Below are 20,475 nucleotides of genomic sequence, written 5' to 3' on the forward strand. Positions count from 1 at the left end.
TGTTTTGTCTACCTGGACGATATCCTGATAGCCTCAGAAGACGAAGAAGAACACAGGAAACATTTGGATACTCTATTTAAGCGACTCGCCGATAATGGCCTCGTTATAAACGTTTCAAAGTGTAATTTTGGTGTGACAACTGTTAACTTTCTTGGTCACACAATCACTTCAGAGGGAATGACACCGATCAAAGAGAAAGTCAAGGCTATTACCGACTTTCCGCTGCCAAAAACTGCAAACGGATTAAGACGCTTCCTAGGAATGTTGAACTATTATCGCAAGTTCCTCCCAAATTCCATCAACACTCAAGAAAAACTATTTAACTGTATTAAAGGATACAAGAAAAACGACAAGCGTTCACTCGTTTGGAACGAGGAGCTGACAGCAGCATTCAATGATTGTAAAAATCCTTCAGCCCTCCTAGCACACCCAGATCCCAACTCAAGAATTGCCATCATGGTAAATGCCTCTGACATGGCAATTGGAGCTTCTTTACAACAATTTAAAAATAACACTTGGGAACCTCTTGGATTTTTTTCTAAGAAATTTACAACACCGCAGCGTAAATATAGCACATTCGATCGTGAACTAACAGGTGTCTACGAAGCTGTAAAATATTTCCGAAACAACATAGAAGGTCGCACGTTCACTATCTATACTGACCATAAACCTATCACATTCGCCTTCAATCAAAAACGAGCGTCTAGTTCTCCACGCCAGGAGAGACAACTGGATTTTATTGCGCAGTTTTCTACAGATATAAGGCATATTTCGGGACACCAAAACACAGTAGCTGACACTCTATCTCGGGTCGAAGAGATTAACAGTCCTACTATTGATTACAAGGAAATGGGACAAGCGCAGAGTCAAGACGACGAATTAATTAAGGCAAAAGATGACTCCTCCCTATCCTTACGACTAATGGTGATCCCTGGCACAGACACATCAGTATGGTGTGACATCTCGACAGGTCATGTCAGACCTTTTGTACCACTAGACATGCGAAAAACTGTCATACAGAGCATACATGACGTATGTCATCCAGGCGTTGCAGGAACAACTAACACTATCAAACAATGATTTGTATGGCCAAACATGAAAGCTGACATAAGATACTTCGTGAAGCACTGCATCGCTTGTCAGAAAGCTAAAATCTCCAAACATACGGTTGCCCCGCCGGCAACGTATTTATTACCAGAAGATCGCTTCAGCAACATACATATTGACATCGTAGGCCCATTGCCAGCTTGCAACGAGTATCAGTACCTATTAACCATAATAGACAGATTTACCCGCTGGCCCGAGGCAATTCCTTTAAAGGACATTACAGCCGAGACAGTAGCTTCAGCACTGACGAACCACTGGATCGCACGACATGGAGTACCGATAACCTTAACTTCGGACCAGGGTCGTCAATTCGAAAGTCATTTATTTAAAAAGCTTACTCAGAAATTCGGAATTAAACACTTAAGAACCACAGCGTACCATCCCCAAGCGAATGGAATCATAGAACGTTGGCACCGAACTTTAAAAGCATCTCTCATGGCAAGTGGTGAGCAAAACTGGATGGAAACCCTCCCACTTATATTACTTGGCCTGAGATCTACCGTTCGTGAAGAATTGAAATGTTCGCCAGCCGAACTTACTTATGGAAGAACTCTTAAACTCCCCTGCGACTTCTTCACAAGTACTCCACGAGAAGAACCCGATACTTATATCGGACGTCTACAGAGGAAATTTGAATTAATTAAATCAACCCCTACCTCTAATCACAGCTCAAGAAAAAATTTTGTACACTCGGAACTTCCCGTTTCTACGCACGTATTTCTGCGGACAGACAGTGTTAAAAAACCGTTACAAAACCCATACGAGGGACCTTATAAGGTCGAGGAACGAAATGACAAGACCTATGTCATCACCATTAAAGGTAAACCTAAGCGCGTTTCGATAGACCGACTGAAACCAGCCTTCGTTCCCACCGAGGAAAATGTTCCAGATCATGCATCTATGCCAGACTCACCTGAAGCAAAAACAACAACAAGATCAGGTCGACAAGTCCATTTTCCAAAAAGATACGGTACATACTAATGCATAAAAAAGACATAACTTTCTTACACATAAATTTTCTGTAACTTATGATAGAAACATTGATTAAGAATCTACTCTTGCTATCGATTTAAAGATTGAATTCCATATACCTACATTTATTTATCTTTAAATTACTGTTACATAAATAATATTTAAGTGTACAGGTTCTTGATGAAAACCTGACCTTTCTTATTATAATTACTTTGCAAATTACTACGTTATTTATCATTTTATAAAAAACCTTATTACGATGAATACTTTCATCCTTTAAAACCATGAAGTGATATCATGTAATCGCACAAAGTTACCTAGCTTACTTTTAACTTACCATATTATAGTGCAAACTCAAATACATATATTTTCTAAGATAATTATCCATTTCGCTATATGCGACAACTTCTGTATAAATCTTGTTTAGAAATAACTTACCACTTTATGTGATGACTCTGTTATAAATATAAACGCTTTTAACAATGCTACATCAGATGTAGTGATCATTCATCTGATGTAACATGTCGTTGAGACCTATATGTATTATTATTTTTTTTACAGAATTGAACCATTGTCATTTGTTCGTAAGAAAACATAGCCATTTGATAATATTATCTATACAAACACATTCTACGAACATATGACAGTTTTTTTCTTATAATTTTAATTATCTTGTAATCTCAAAGATAAACATTTAGAGTTATGTACTCACAGCCATGCTATTGCTATATGTACTTTTACAAAAACATTTAAATATGTATTTTTTTCTTTTTTTCCATAACACAGATATAAATAATTTTATAATATAGAGACATTAATCGTCGTTTCCTTTTGTTCAAAGATTGAAGAAACACTTCTGTTCATACTTTATATATTGATATCATGTTCCTATATTATAAGACAAATTTGTAGTTATTTAAATATGTAATAAATAATATTTAGAATATACAACTTTAAAATAACTCAATAATTGACAACTCATGCTCCGAACACTGTTTGTAGATGCATTATTAAAAATATATACAACTGGAAATAGATTCCTACTTTTTATTTTATAATTAACTTATGTTTAATTTCATAACATGCTCCGACAACACTGTTCGTAGATGCATTACCATATAAAAAGGTTTAGATAAGTTAAATAATAACCACTTTTGTCAAATGTTGTAATACCATTTATTGTTTTTAAACATTAAAGTCTTAAATGCACTCTGTTTGCAACTTTTGGTTTTGAAAATAAATACAAAATATAAAACTTGTCGATGCAGTAAATGCTCCAATTATAAATAGAAACAACATATTTTTAAAAGGATTTAACTTTCAAATAATGTTATTATTAGTTTTGTAGGAATTTGTTCATGCCAATGCGTTCACAAACATATAAATGTATTGTTCATAAAGTAACTTCACCATTTAAGATATATCTTTCTGAACGCATAGGCTTATGTTATTTTGCGATGACGTCACACATTGAATTTGTTTATATTATGTAACCGACGTCATGCAATTTTTGTGTTATTTTTTTTAGAACCCCTAATTTTTTCTTTTATGTATCGTTAACACTGGGGGGAAGGTATGTGGAGTCAAGAACTGTCAACCAACCTAAATGATATTTTTGCATACGGAAACACTGATTTTGGGATAGCAACCCGAAAGCAGAGCTCGCTGCTAATTCGTTACCGACCGACATTCCTGTTTCTCCGGTCTACCTTGGCAGTCGACATTTCTTGATTCCGACTAAATCCTTCTGATATTAATTTCGTGTTATAGTGTAACGTGTTTTCATTAAACTTAAATTATCAAATAACATCTTTTTACTTTATCACAACCTACACTATACACATTAATTGGCTAGCTATAAAGGTAAGTATATAGCGCCAAACAATAATTAAATATATTTATTTTGCACACTGTTATAATTTTTAAACTTACTTTATTTGGTAAAAAAAAATTATCTTTACTCTGAGCACCCTATTACTTAGATAACTAACAATCCAATTCAATAACTAAATTAAACACTTCTTTTGCCCAGCACCATTATACCCACAAAGGAAAAAAAAACTTAAATAAATTACCAGACGAAATCAGAAGCACTAATCATTTTAAAAAAATATTAGGAAAATCATTAAAAAAAAAACTGCTTCCCCTTGTTTCACTTTAAAATCTCACAAATTATCCTACAATACTCTACAATATTTTTTTCTTCTTTCCTAATGCAAAAATTTGTATGGATTTTAACTTCGCCATTATTTTTTACTTTTTTACCATAACCTTAATGCAACATAAATCTTTAATTTAAAATATGTTAGTTATTTCATCAAATAATGCATTATATTACTATACCATTATATTTAAGCAAATGTACACTCCTCTACCATCCACAAGCAAATGCTTTTAGTGGAAGAGTAGTATACATAGAAAACAGAAGCTATGTAAAATCTGAATTTTAATATTACGTTCAAAAGTTTAATTAATAAAAAAAGTAATAATTTTCCTTTGATGCCCAACAATCGGTGTTTATATATAGTTATGTGATGGCGAACCTTGTCAAAAGCATTACTAAAATCAGTGTTTTCCTCTTGTTCTTTGAAACCAAGGGATTTAAAATCAAATCATTAAATAACTGGTAGAGCGACTTTTGTGATGAATTCATGTTGGTTAAGAACAATAGTGTTGTTAATAGATTGTACGACGATATGTAGCACTAATTTCTCAAAAAGTTTCAGTAAAGCAGACATTTTTTTGGTATGTTGTTTGATCAATCGCTTTTATCGCCTTTTTGAAATAAGGTGTTATGTTCCTTTTTTTCCACTGAGCCGGAAAAAACCAGAGCTAAAGACTCATTAAAGAGTTTATATAAGGTATACATCAGAGTACTAACACAAGTTATTAAAAATATTGTATGATTATCATCCGGTCGTAGATGACATTAATATTCTGAACGTCAACGATATTTAATCAGTTTAAAGCATTAATTATCTCCCTGTGGTTGTCCTGCTATCCACTTTATCAGTGACTATGGAGGTTCGAGTAATTCTCGACCTTTAACTATAAACCACGGCGTCCTTCAAGGAAGCTATTTGGTACCACCACTATCCACGTTCATCAATTCAACAATCTGATTAGTCCAACACATTTGTCATCTTCCTCTTCTTCCTCTACTTCTTTCACTTTAACAGTAACAACAATAACCGTTTTTATAAATGCACAGCCAGACGCACACATGCGTTCATTCCGGAAGAGCTAGGTATCCACAACAGGTTTTCAACTATCTGCCTACAACTTATTTTAAGATTGGACACTTTGCTTGCCAAACTGAGGACTCCAACTTTGAGCAACTAATAGTCACTGGCAAATTGTTCGACAGGTGAAGTACAGGAAGGTCACTAAAGCGCTGGAGTGAGCAAGTATCACTGGCATCCATTAAGTTGGTGTGTTTGGCTCTCCATGCAGCTCAAAACCACGAGGAATGAAGGAACCATGTCTAACATGGAAATTGGAGTGGGAGTCTCAACTTCAGCAACTAGGAACTTAAGAAGGATAAATTAATAGAGTAAGTAAATCATTAAAAAAATCTTTATTAATCAAAAATTTCATTTTTTAATATCGTGGCTTCTTAACAATATGCGTTATGGCCGTTTTCGTTGCTTCCGCTGTTTCCCCCGCCACCGCGTCCCCCGCTACCGCTCCCCCCGTGCCTTTTGCCGCCATGTCCCCCGCGACCACCGCTACCACTTCCCCTGCGACCACCGCTGCCGCTTCCCCCGCGACCACCGCTGCCGTGTTTGCCGCCATGTTTTCCTTTTCCTGAACTGGCTGCAACCATCTGTAGAAATTGGAAAGCAAAAATAGGTATTATAGCTTCAAAGAAAAGTTTTGTTAAAAAGATAACCATTGTCTGATTTTAGAAGAATTTTGTACCCACACAACTTTCTTGTCAAATTTTGGGTATTTCCAAGTCAAATTCAATGTTATTTATATTTATTTTTTTGAAAATGTCGCTTAAACAAGTACAATTTTTGGAAACTAGATAAAACTATCTTTTATTTTTTTGTATTTGATTTAAACATTGATGCTTATAAATTTGAATATTTAAATTTTTTTAAATAATTAAAATAAATAAATATTAAAATAAACATATATTTTAACTCCAAACGTCGAAAAATTGTGGAGAATATGAAGTTTTAAAAACACGTCATTCATTTTATTTAGGAAAATTGTAAGAAAACGATAACGTTACTTTTTAACTCGTTTATGAATAAAAAAAAATTATAGTATTTCCCAGATAATAACACAAAAATTAAACTTTGGATTTATTGTTGTCGTTTATTGCGCAACATAAGCGTTCTTTTTTGGATATATATTTAAATAAGTCTTTTATATTATTAAAATACATCACTTTTAACAGTTGAGTAAAAAATAATATGTCAGAAATAACCTAAAATTTTCAAAACAGGAACTTCGTGTGTCACTCAGCTGAAACGCAACGTTGCCAGCTCTTTCGCAGCCAGTTTAATATATTATTTATTAGTAAGAGTTTGAAACAGTCTTTATTCAATGTCTTTAAATTAAAATTACCCCATAAAAAAATTACTGTTATCGAAGAAAACATTACAGAAGTTGAGAGCAGTTCGCTTCAATAACTAAAAAATGAGCATATAAGCAACATCTATTTTATTCATATTAATATTCCTAACAAGCAACAAAATTTGTAGTTATATTTTCATTGAAGTTTTACTTGTGGCACTTGATACATTGAGCTCAATACTATATAAAATGTTTACTGAAATGCTAATTGCTCCGTTTTAGATCTCATTTTTGGATGTTTCGTATTGCATTATATTTGTTTTTATCCATATTCTATTCATCCCTTTCCAGCATGATTACTTACCTAAATATCACATTCGCGTATTTTGACCATTATAAATACATACGTTACATTAAAATTGTACTTAAATATTTTTGAGCATTGTAATCGAATAAAAAAGTGAAAAATATATATATTTTTTAATTTTAATCTTAATTTAATTTAATAGATAATATTTCACCCTTATAGTTTTGATTAAATGCATTTTTATTAAGAAATTTAAATGTTAATTCAAAATAAATTCATAAATCTACTCGAATGATTGGTACAATTCCTCAAAATATTAATATGAAAACATATATAACTGATAACTGTGGCTTATAGCCAATATTTTTAGGTTCTATTGGTATGGCACACTATGACAAGCGATCGATCAAAACGTTTTAGCAAACTTGGCATAATACGCCAAAAATTGCTCCAGTTGATAATGTTTATATTTTTACCCTCTTACGGCGTACTTTAGATCTGTTCAGCTCAAAAAACAACAAATTACTTGTATTCTACATGGTTATCAGTTTTGTAGGGTTCTAAATACGTTTGTGAGACCCAAAATCTTACATTATATTGTTTGTGTAAAGTTTTTTATAAAAATTAACGATAATGTATCGGTCACCGTGACTCAATGCATCAATGCTTTGTAAATGTCAATTAAATGCCATACATTTAATAAATGATCTAATAATAAAAATAAATGTAATATAGAAAGAAAGAAAACTGTGTTCGATATCTTACCATAGAGGTGGCGAGCAGGAAGCAAACAAAGAACAGAATAGGGAACTGCATTTTGAACAATTGATTGATTAACTGATCAAAGTTGATTAGTGGTTGATGCGAAGTTGGTCCAGCTTTTATACCTTAGCAAATGAACAGGTGTATGCTGAACTTCTTAGATGTAAATCAAACATACCGATCGATCTGTAATACACGAAAAAGTTTTTGACCATTGTGGAAAAAAAATTATTTAGTCTGTTTTTGATTACTTTTGTCGTCTTTTTTTTCAGATTTGTTTCAAATTTGACTTTAAGCCACATATTCAGCGTCCAAAGATGATTTGAAAGGGATATAAATAAATTTGAATGTTAGATGGAGCGCGCTAATATAAAAGCGTTATTTTGTCCACATAATAATCCCTCAATCAAGAATACCTAAGTCTTAAAAGTCGAAGTCCCTCAAAGGCCTATGTAATCTTTGTGGACGCTGTGTGGAGTGTGTTTTTAAGGAAAGGAAGTAGTAAAAGGTATAAAGGGGTGGGAAGGAATCTGGGACTCAGTGTGTTAAAGAGAGACAGATGTCTTCCACCGCAGTGTAAGGCGATGGGTTGGGAGACCAAGAAGAAAACTTCCCAAGATAAAAAATAATTGACAATCTCAATAAATTATTCATTTTTATAACAAATGGTTTGGTTACCCAATAAATGGTTCCCGGGGAGACGCAAATTGTTGGAACTACATTAAAACTTGAATTTACCGTTTAGTTGCTTTACAGTTCACAAATTTGTCCGTTTGAAATGCAACGCGGATTCAATTCTTCTGATAAGTTAATCTCCATCATTGTACAAGCAAAATCGTCTGCTTACAATTTTATTAATCGGAGTGTTTCCAATATCATGCGATTATAGAAAATGATTGTCTGTTTTCATATATTTTTCTAAAAAATGATTGATTGACATTAGGCATGTTATAGTTCCTCGAACAAAAGTTGTAAATTGACGTTGAAGATCTTTTGCATCGATAGTATTTTACTTAACAATAAAAGAATAATTTTAATGATTGTATAAACAAATAAAACAATCACACTGTATATGAACAGATGCAACTGTTTTTTTCATTTCAAAAGCAAATATTGTAAACAACCAAGTGTGTGCATTTAAACGGTTAAAACTAAATATAGGAACTGTTTACGCCAATTCCTTACAAAGTTAAACCAATACTTTAGTATGTATATTGCATCATTATTATTATATAAGGTCCTATAACCCACAAAAAATCACCAAATATTATAATTTCAATTTTTAAAAACGCAATTAAAATAATATTCTTTAAATATAAAACTACAGATAGATAATAAATCGTCAATCTGAATTTGTTAGATATTTTTATGAAAACATCAGTTAAGTAGAGTTTCGTAAAATATTAATAGATTTATAGCTTTGCATTTGGGATTCTTTATAATATGAAGCAGGAGCACGATGAAATTGAAAACTTGACATTAGAATGATAAACTTTCTTCCAATTATTTTATATCATACTGAACTTGAACTGTAAATTCTCACCGTAAGCTTTCACCCAATAATATGTTCATCTGATCAGGCGTCACAATATAAAGGTACTCTGACACTAATTACTCTCCAAACGCACCTTCTTCAGAAGTTAAAACCCTCTCCAAATACTTTAATAAGATGGATGCTTATATAATAACAGTAAATAATAATCATAAAGAATGTATCAAACACTCATAAATTAAAAAAAAAATAACAGACCTTCAATAAATCAGTCAAATAAATAAATAATGTTTTATTTCTATTTTGAAAATTAGTACAGTTGCTGTTATGGCATTAAATAAATAGGAACATGCATTTTATTGCAGTTGCAACTGCGTATAAAACCTGGTGCACATTTATAGCCAGTATCAGAATCAATCATTCAAATCAGAATGAAGTTCGCTAGTATCCTTTTCGTCGCCTATGTGCTTATGGCTTCATTCATGGTAAGATATATGTAATGTAATATACATGGTAAGATATATATTTATTTTTTTTCTGTTTCTTTTTCTGTTGTTCCCATGGATGTACTATTGTTCCTTTCTTGTTCGTATTTATTTATTTATTTCACATATACGGCACAACATGTGCCATTTACATACTAATTTACAGAGAATAGTACAGCAACATAAGGAATGCAACAATATAAATATAAGTATAATGGTATAATCAGTAAATAGTAAATAAGGTTAAAAGTTTGAAAAAAAGGGATATAAACATAATATAAGTATAAATCTGTAGTATAGTAATAAATCATAGTAAGAAATTATGGTTGAGAGTATATATGGTATATGGTGGAGAGTTGGTGAATGTCAAAGTTGCATGCTGAGGTTCTATGGCGCTCCCAGATTTTTATTCAACGAAACTCTAAAACATAAAAAAAAGGTTTTACAGAAGTCTTTATTGGGTACATGTGAAAATTTACCATACATGATAAGTGACAAAAGTTCTATCTGCCGTTTTTCACATAATTTGTATCATTTTCTTTTCTCTTCATCCATTTGCGCACGTTTTTCGTACATAATTTGATTTTGACTACCGAAAAACTTAAGCATAGAAGAAAATCCTATATCATCGCAATGTGTAGTCCGTTTCTTGGTAATACACATAAAAACAGACATAACTATTTGATCCTCGCAAGAGTGTTGTGGAGACAAACATTCGCGACTTCTATGAGGTCTGTTATACAAGATTAGTCCAACGAATCGATCATCTTCCCCTGCTTCTTCTATTTTAACCTTTTCCTTTTTTTAAGTATGGCGTCCCTTAATTATTGGTACCTCCACTACTCACGGTCCTGCGATCCAACAAATATTCCTGACGTCTTTGTTACATGATAAGTCCGATGAATCGGTCATCGTCATCTTTTCCTTGACCCGTTTCCTTTAAACTATGGCGTCCCTCAAGGTAAAGTTTTGGGACCTCCACTTCCTACAATCTTCCATGATACAATGATTAGTCCAACGAATCGTTCATCTTCTTTTACTTCTTCTACTTCTACTTGACAAGAGTTTATCTAGGTACGAGAACCCTTTTCAACGAACTATGGCATCCCTCAAGTATCCCAGAAGGAGTCACTAAATCCTCAAAATTAGATAAACTAGCAGAGCATTATTCAATTTACAAAAACCATTAAAATTATATGAATATTCAATTTACAAAAAAACAAAAAATTAAAAAATTAAAATTAAAACTTATAAAAAATAAAAACTTCAACAACACATAAATACTTGTCACACCTATACATAACCACGTAAACACCTCAGCACAGGTTCTCCTAGTGAGGTGTTCACGAAACATGCAATATTACTCACATACAGTATCACCTTCTCAAACCTACCTTACACACAACATATTATAGTTACAAGTTTGAAATGTATCATACACAAATATAAATAATTATGTGAAACTGTAAATTATATATAGAAATAAATTAAAAAAAAAAAAATTGAACAAACGTTGCTGCAGAGGGAACCAAACGCATTTGTCCCGTAAGCTACTAACTGGTGTTTTTTGTACTTTTTTCAGGCCACATCAGCTCGTCGCACAAACTACCGCGGCAGCGATGTCAACAAGGGTTGGGATAAAGGATACGGAAAATACTAAACTCTTAAAAACCAATAATGAAATAAACCAAAAGATCAACAAAATTGACTCCGCTCCTATCGCTATACTATATATGTAGTTTATTTGTACTATATTATGGAATTTGCTGTACATAGATATATGCTGTATAGATAGTGCAAAAAGTATGATATGAAATCGTCAAACATTCTGATTTCTATTGTCTGTGGTTTGAATTATTTGTGCATGAAATTATTCATATTTACTGAAATCAAATTTGCTTTGAATTTGAAAATTTGACGGCCCCGTGATCGAGGAGTAAGGCTCTTGCTTAGCAATCCGAAGGTGTTAATCCCGGCGCGCGCAAGTAAATATTATTTGATGAATTTGTATTATTTCATATTCATTCATTCAATATTGTATACATGAGACACGTTCCAGAGTGGAAGATACTTTTAGTATCGCCCTGGTTTAAAACCACCTTCAAAATTGAAACGATGCATGAGTTTGGCCGTGTTTTGTGACCGGATCTGAGTAGCCAGGTACTCAACCACCTTCCTTTTCCCCCATCTCCTCCCATTCCTCACAACCTTCAGTCTCACAACATAAGCCGTTGGAAGATGCAGTAGTCTCAGTGGCTCAAGACCGTTGGGACTCTTCTGCGGTATTCACACACTTTTCAAGTTTTCCTTGATCCGTTTCCTTTAAACCATGGCGTCCCTCAAGGAAGAGATTTGAGACCTATACTCGGATAGTTTATACATTTTTTTTTAAAGAAAGACAAACATTCCCGGGTTACGAATAACCTGACAATATTTGACAATCTCTTACTACCACCATAGTAAGCTTAAAATGTTGCTTGTGTTTTGATGGAGGAAAGCCGAACAATTGAACACACTATGCCTGGGTGGGACTCAAACGCGATGTCAACTCGGCCACCGACCGGTCATAAAAAACATAAAAACAAGTATATATATTTGTTTTTATTATTAAATGAATAAAGTTATTGCATAAAGAATGGTATATACATTGGGTTTATACATATTAAGAGATTTGAATACTAGTTTTCCATAGAAGCGTTAGCTTGTGGTTGGAAGAGGAGTTGACAGTACATTGTTGTAGTGATTTAGCATTTATTTTAATTTATTAAGTCTTTCGATAGTGTACATGATTTCTTTCAGTTCAAAGAGCTTAGTTAGTTCACCCCCACTCACTAATAAGTTAGCTATTTTGCATAACGAACGACATCATCCAAAAAGTTGCTCATATTGACAGGTTATTTATTTATTTAAACGCCATAAAATGGCTTTTACAATAGAGTGATACAATAGAGTGATTACAGAACAAGTAATGTGTACACAAAAATATTATTGCAAATTATACAGTTGTTAATAGAAGTGCAGTAAAAAAATACATAATTATGTTATTAATTATTAGGTTATCCGACACTTGGAGTCCAAGCTTAAAGTAGCGGCTTTTGTCTACCGGCTGTCAGAAGCATACTATGACCGTGCTCACAAATATCGCTGACTGACCATAGATAACGGATTTCGTCAATATCGTATTGATAAAGGACTTTATCGATCGTCCGTGCTATACCTTAGTGCTCGCAAATATCGCTAACTGACTATAGATGACGGATTTAGTCAATTTCGTGTTAATATGGGGTTTTATCGATCAACCGTGCTAGATTATTAGACAAATTATTATTGCAGTATTGAAGGATGAAATTGAAAACAAATGCTATAATGCCTCGAAGGCATTCAGATTTCCATGATTAAAATAGTGTAAATAAGTTGGAAAAATATACGAGATTTGTACAGTTCACACGCATAATATTCTGTCTCGCAAAAAAGCAAAATTTAAAGAGTTCTACCGAAAATTTTAGTGAAAATTCCATTCCTTGAAATGCTTAAGCATTGAAGTCAGAATAGTGCATTACTTTGTTCACGATTAACCATCACATAATAACTCGAAACAAATAATACAAAAAAGTCAAGTGCACCAAATATATTTGTGACATTATTCAACGCGAACTGTGTGGGTAGCGGATACCAAACGCTCTCCGCAAAAAACAGTGCATAGTGTATTGCAGTGTATTGGCCAGAGGTACTTACTAGCTATCATTCATAGCGGTTACTACAAGCGCAGCGGAAACAAGGCAGTCCCACCAGCCATATCTTCAATTAAAATTTTACAAATTTTTAATTAATATGGACGCTCAGGCTTATATTTCACTGGCGATAGACGCAGTCAACTCATTGACCAATATGATAATGAAGCCTAACAATAAATTTACAAAAGAGCAGATCGCTAAAATAATACCTAGAACAAACGATATATTAGGAACCATCGCTCAAATGGCAGTAAAAATGGCAAACCTTGAGGATGAATTAACGGCTCTTAAAAGTTTAAATCCAAATGTGTACTCCCCACAAGCCCAAACCCAAACCGTGTGTGAAATCATCGCTGCAATGAAAGAACAAAGCTTCAGAGACAAAAATCTAATTATTCATAACATTCTGGAGAATACTTCATCATCTCAGACTGAATCAATAAATAGTGGTATCGCAGCAGTTAAGAAAATTATCTCCGATATGGATGCCTCGACAACAAACCTTGACATAAAAATCTACAGATTGGGTATTCGGAAAACTGACAAACCGAGAAGTATAAAAGTTGAATTTCCGGAAGCTTAATTGCCGAAAATTCTACTAAAAAAGAAAGACACTATGAAAAATCATATCCGAATTTATCAAGACCAGTCTTTTCTACAACGTAAACATTCAATAGATTTAAGAGAAGAACTGGAAAAAAGGAAGTCTTCACGTGAAACGGATATCACAATAAAATATATTAATAACAATCCTACAATCGTTAAAACGATCCAACAGACTAAACACTCAAATTTCATTATACTATCAAAACGTACAAGGACTTCGGACAAAATTACAGGACCTGAAAACAAACTTACCAACCTTGAACCACGACTCCTACGCCTTCACTGAGACTTGGCTTAGTAAAAACATTGAAATTTCCGAATTGGGCTTCTTTAATCACACTGTATATAGAAAAGACAGAAGCGAAAGCATTAAAACAAGAGGAGGAGGTGTATTTTTAGCCATAAACAATAGACTCAAATCAAGAAAACTCAGGTGCATACATACAAATTGTAACGTTAAAGAATTGTGCAAGTTTGGATTGCCAGGGTAGTGCCCAGTTATTGTTTTGTTGAGAGTTTCTTCGGGTGGCTTCCCTGCGATCGGTTGGACGGGCAGGCAAAATAACGCGGGTAGGAAGATCGGGGACAATACGGGAGAGGACGATTCCGCGTTGTGCGTTGTGTTTTGCGAGACAAAATGAATATTGAAAAAAAAATGGAAAAGAGCACGCGAATACCATGAACCGATGCTTCGGAGACTTTCCGTGTAAATTAACCAAACATAAAACAAACGTTTTGACACCTGCGCGAGATCAGCCGGTTCTTCTTTAGAGTGGTATTGTTCGAAGAGATTAAAATATACAATCAGTTATTTGAATAAAAAAATGGTTTTATTTGTGAGTGGTTTTGAAGAGTAATAATGCCTTGGAGACTACACTGGATTACCAAGCATGCTGTCGAGGTGACACAAAGATGAATCATCATTGTTCCGTTAAACGTTCAATGGATGCTGATTAATTGAAGATGGCCTCGCGCACTCTATCCCACGAATCTCTACCCGGCGCAACCTGCTCACCGCTGGCGGACTCTCAAAACACCTTCAGACGTGACAACATGATCAAGGTTCTTCAATGCTTTTACACATTATGCCTCCTTGCCTTAGCCTCATCATAGCCCTGGTGATTGACAAGGGTCCATGCTCATCAGACCTGACCTCAGACGTGACAACATCTTGAACAATTTTTCATCATGGTGTCCACCAAAAGTGAAAAAAATCATCATTGGGTGTATCTACATATCCCCATCTTCCGAAGCCCAACTATACAAGGACCACTACTTCGAAATCGAAACAATCAGAAGGAAAATTTTCTGGCTCCACCATGATTATGACAGGAGACTACAATCTGCCAAATGTAATATGGGACATAGATAACAATAAAACTTCTACCACGGACAACATCAACCATGGTTCTCATGAGATAATCGAGATGTCAAATTTTCTAAATCTACGACAGCTAAACTATGTACTCAATATTAATTCTCGTCTTCTCGACCTAGTTTTTGTATTATAAGTATTTGCATCTATTGAATCTATACTCCCAATAGACAAATATCACCCCCCTCTACTGATCGAATGCAACAGTTCAATTAAAAAAATAAATCCATCGGCATCAACGAAATTGAACTTCTACAAAGCCGACTATAATCAAATCACTAATCTTTTATCTTCAACTGACTGGAACTTCTTGGACTTTGAAGAAAACATAAATGAAATGGTAGATAAATTTTAATCAATTCTAAATAAATCTATTGATTTGCTTGTACCCGTGTCAAAAATGTATGTACATAGCTATCCAAAGTGGTGCAGTAACGATCTCATTAAAATAATTAGAGACAAAAAAATGGCTCATAAAATCTACAAATCAACACGCGATCCAATTGATTACGCTAAATTTAACGAACTCAGAAAGTCAAACGAAAAAATTTCCAAGCAAAGTTATAAAAAGTGCATCGACAACTGTGAAGAATTGGCTCTTGCCAACCCCCATAACATCTGTAAATTTTCAAAATTACTTAACAAAAATGACTCCGGTATTCCCTCCAACATGTATTTAGATAACAAAACGGCCAAGAAGTTGTTAATCTGTTTGCTCTTTCTTCTTTGCTAATTCTTCAGTAAAATCTATGCTTCTACAAACAACTCACCAATGCTTGACGCCACAACACCTAATAATAATAACATCGATTTCAATCAATGCATATTTGAAGAACGTGATATAAGAACCAAATTAAAATCCCTTGACCTTAACAAATCGGCTGGTCCTGATAACATTCCACCAATCTTCTTATCGAAATGCTCAACAGTATTGACTTATTCTCTAACTAAATTTTTTAATTTGTCCATAAAAACTGAAATTTTTCCGAAAAAATGGAAAACAAGCTTTTTGTCTCCAATATTCAAGAAAGGTGATAAATCTGATATATCCAACTATAGACCTATCTGTATCCAGTCGTCAATCCCGAAAATACTTGAATCTGCCCTGCTCTCTAAACTCTCGCCTGAAATCAATAAATTAATTTCACATCGACAACATGGTTTCTCAGCAAAAAGATCTACTCTAACAAACCTAATGATATATCAGGAATATATAACAAATTCCATGAAAAATCGCCTTCAAACAGACGTAGTGTACACAGACTTTAGTAAGGCTTTCGACAAAGTCTCACATAAAATTATTTTAAACAAACTAAGATCCCTAGGTATGACTGGGTATATTTTAAGTCGGTTCGAAAGCTACCTTCTCAAAAGAAAAATATCAGTAAAAATCAATTCACATTTTTCACATCACTTTGAAATCTTCACCGGAGTCCCACAGGGGTCACATCTGGGCCCAGTGTTATTTTCCTTGTTTATCAACGACATAACTACCATCTTTGATGCAGTTATGATAATTTTATTTGCGGACGATTTAAAAATTTTCAAAACTATTGCAATCAAATCTTGTGAGGCTACAAGAGTGGTGCACCCTTAATGAACTGTTTCTCAACATTGAAAAATGTAAATCAATAACTTTTACCCGAATCAAAAATCCCATTAAATATCAATATAGCATCAACAACAATTTCCTAAAAAGAGTCGAACAAATTAAGGACCTTGGTATATTATTTGACAGTAAATTAACTTTTGTTCCTCATATAAATGAAATAACCAACAATGCCATGAAATGCCTGGGGTTCATTCTGAGGACGATAAAAGAATTTAAAACAATTAATTTCTTCAAATTGCTTTATACTGGGTTGGTAAGAAGTAATTTGAAGTACAACTCAACAATCTGGGCTCCATTTTATAAGACTCATCAGCAAAAAATTGAAAGAGTACAACATAAGTTTCTAAGGTTTATTAATTACAAACTTGGAATACCAATCGAAGAACTTAATTGTACATGTTTAATGGAATTACTAAACCTAAGCGATTTAACTACAAGACGCACAATGAGTGACTTAGTTTTCCTTTTCAATATATCAAATGGCAACCTGGAAGCCCTCGATTTAAAGAGCTTAATTAAAATATTGTTTAAATGCTCTATATTTTGTTACCAAATCTGCCAATAATTACTTCGTAAACTCTCCAATTCAAAGGCTTCATACACTTGGAAACAAATATAGTTCAATCGATGTCTATCATTTCCAATCGATTTCCTAATTTAAAACCAATTTATTAGAACTTTTAAAATAAAACAATAAACATCTAGCTATCTCTTATTGAATTATTTCCTCAAGATTGACAAAACAGGCTTATACCTACAAACTATCATGTTTAGATTTGCTTTTTGCTTGGCTTTATATGTCAAATGGTGATTGTTATATTATTGCTTAACTATTCATTATCTATAATTAATTAAAGATTATAATTATTTATAATCTTCACAATATTTTTTTATAAAAACTATGTAAAATGGCTGACCGATCGCCCTCGATTTAGCAGGCCACGACAACCTGTGAAACGCAGTTTATTTGTTAACAATACTGCCAATAATTATTTCGTTAATTTTCTAACTCAAAGGCCTCTTACACTATGTGTCCTATTGTATCATGTTACTGCTGCCACTACCTAGCATTTACATATAAACTTTACATTTCTTATTAACTAATTAAGTCTGTATACTTAGGAGTAGGAATATTGTTATTCTTATTTTTGTACAACAGGTTTATACCTACAAATAATTATTGTATGCATTTACTATTTACTTGCTGTTATAATATGCCAAATGGATATGGTTATATGCATTTTTACTATTACTTTTGTGAACTTACAATCTTCAGAATATTATTTTTTTATAAACTATGTATGTAAAAGCCCAACGGGCGTATAAATAAATAAATACATAAAAGTTGAAAAGTCGAACAAACATCTGTAGCTGCATACCTCAACATTGCGCTGCAAACAATGAAGTGACAATACATCTAAACTTGTCATTGTCTCACAAATTCAAGCAAAAATGTGGCAAGTAAGAAATACTCTTATGTGTTCAGTAAATTTTTAATTCAAACATTGATCATGTTTAACAAAGATAGACATTCACATGAACGAAACAAACGATAGATGATGTCGTTTTCGTATTTGCGTGTAATACTACATTCTATCACATTCTAAATTCTTTTAATGTAAAATTTAAAAAAAAAAAAGTTACAGTTGACGAAATATATTTTTATTTTTAAAAGGTTTTAAGTTGTAAAGAGGACTTTGTAATAATTCACCTAGGGATATTATTTTCCTCATGGAATCCTGTGTGGGGTTAGTGTAGTTTTTTGTTAATGTCCATCAAACCAAGTCCAAATGAATTAAAAAATAATATTTCACCTCCCATATAAAATCAGGCATACAACTAGCTTACTATTTTACACCCAAATACAGATTTAAACCAGCCATGAAATGACATTAAATATATATTATCAAAACGTAAGAGGCTTACGTACAAAAACTGATACACTGATAAATGCTGTCAGATTCAACGAATACGATATTATCGCCTTTAATGAATCGGGGCTAACTGATGGCATCCGTAACGAAGAACTGTTCAACGATCGTTATGACGTGTCCCGCCGAGATCGAAATTACTGTGCAACTGGTCAACGCTTGGGCGGAGGTGTCTTGATCGCTGTTCGACGCGAACTGGTAGCCCGCGGGCGTCCAGAGTGGCACTCAAAAGCAGAAGACTTATGGTTATCCTTAAAAATAAGAGTACGCTGTGCAATACTTTAAACATAGTGTTTACCTTCCCAAAGGTCCAGCGTATAATGAAAACATGGAAAGCTTTCTCAGCGAAATTTCAAGATTAACCTTGCAATGTCCTTGTAAAAAAATATAACTATTTAAAAAAGTTCAAAATTTACAAAAATCAATCTGACTACTCCATTTTCTCTCTCTTAAGATCACGAGATAAAAAATTACAACGAGAATTTCACAATCAATGCCTTATTAATGTCGAACATAAAATATCCTCTGATCCAAAAAATCTTTGGAATTATGTTAAATTAAACTCCAAATCACAGGGTGTGCCAAACACTGTATTCCTAAGGGATGAAAAAGCTGAGAACGGATCTGAGATTGTTTTCTCATTCTCCAAATATTTCAGTTCTGTTTACACCAACGATGTTCAAACTTTTCAAAATATGCCAGACAACTAGGGTGTGCCAAACACTGTATTCCTAAGGGATGAAAAAGCTGAGAACGGATCTGAGATTGTTTTCTCATTCTCCAAATATTTCAGTTCTGTTTACACCAACGATGTTCAAACTTTTCAAAATATGCCAGACAACTACGACATTCATAATTCTTCCACCATTCATTGTATTGAAGTTGACGAACGTCTGGTGCAGACATATCTGGAAAATTTAGAACTAAATAAAGGCGCAGGCCCAGATCAAATTCCCCCCTTCTTCATCCTGAAATGCGCAAGCAGTCTCTCTAAGCCGTTATTCATTATATTCAATCGTTCCTTAAAAGAGGGTGTGGTTCATAATACTTGGAAAACTGCCTTCATAACACCCATTTTCAAAACCGGGCAAAAATCTGACATTGAAAACTATCGTCCTATTTAAAAATTTTGTGTCTTCAGCAAGGTGTTTGAAAAAATAATATACGATCAGATGTTTCCCGCTTTGAAATCCTCACTCAATGTTAACCAACATGGTTTTATGAGTGGAAAATCAACAACAACTTAGCAAATAGCATTCACGGAATTTTTGCAAGATTATATGGATCAACGTATACAAGTAGACGCAATATATACGGATTATAGCAAAGCTTTTGACCTAGTGAATCACGACATATTATTACGCAATCTTATGCAAATCGGAGTCCACGGTGATCTTCTCAGATGGCTCTCATCTTATGTATCAAACCGCAGTCAAGTCGTAATTGGGGGTGGCTTTAATTCGGACTGGGTAACCGTCCCATCAGGTGTGCCTTAAGGATCTCTATTGGTACCGTTACTATTTAACATTTACATCAATGATATAGGCCAATGCTTCGAATACTCC

At 33.6% G+C, this 20,475-nt stretch overlaps 2 long non-coding RNA genes across 2 annotated transcripts in view; one reads left to right on the top strand and one right to left on the bottom strand.

Annotated features, from left to right (window-relative positions):
- Positions 1–5,637: 5,637 nt before the first annotated feature.
- On the bottom strand, positions 5,638–7,826 carry LOC149415927 (uncharacterized). The gene is made up of 2 exons (XR_016303495.1): positions 7,679–7,826; positions 5,638–5,905 (listed from the first exon to the last, which is right to left on the bottom strand). It is a non-coding gene; the product is annotated as an uncharacterized LOC149415927 (long non-coding RNA).
- Positions 7,827–9,583: 1,757 nt separating this feature from the next.
- Positions 9,584–20,475, top strand: part of LOC149415928 (uncharacterized) — a 37,181-nt gene continuing 26,289 nt past the window's right edge. Inside the window, exon 1 of the long non-coding RNA XR_016303498.1 lies at positions 9,584–9,652. This is a non-coding gene — a long non-coding RNA (uncharacterized LOC149415928). The remainder of the gene's footprint in view (positions 9,653–20,475) is intronic.

This window comes from Hesperophylax consimilis, chromosome 17 (assembly GCF_061612785.1).
Source record: "Hesperophylax consimilis isolate HC1 chromosome 17, BYU_Hcon_1.0, whole genome shotgun sequence".
NCBI lineage: Eukaryota > Metazoa > Arthropoda > Insecta > Trichoptera > Limnephilidae > Hesperophylax > Hesperophylax consimilis.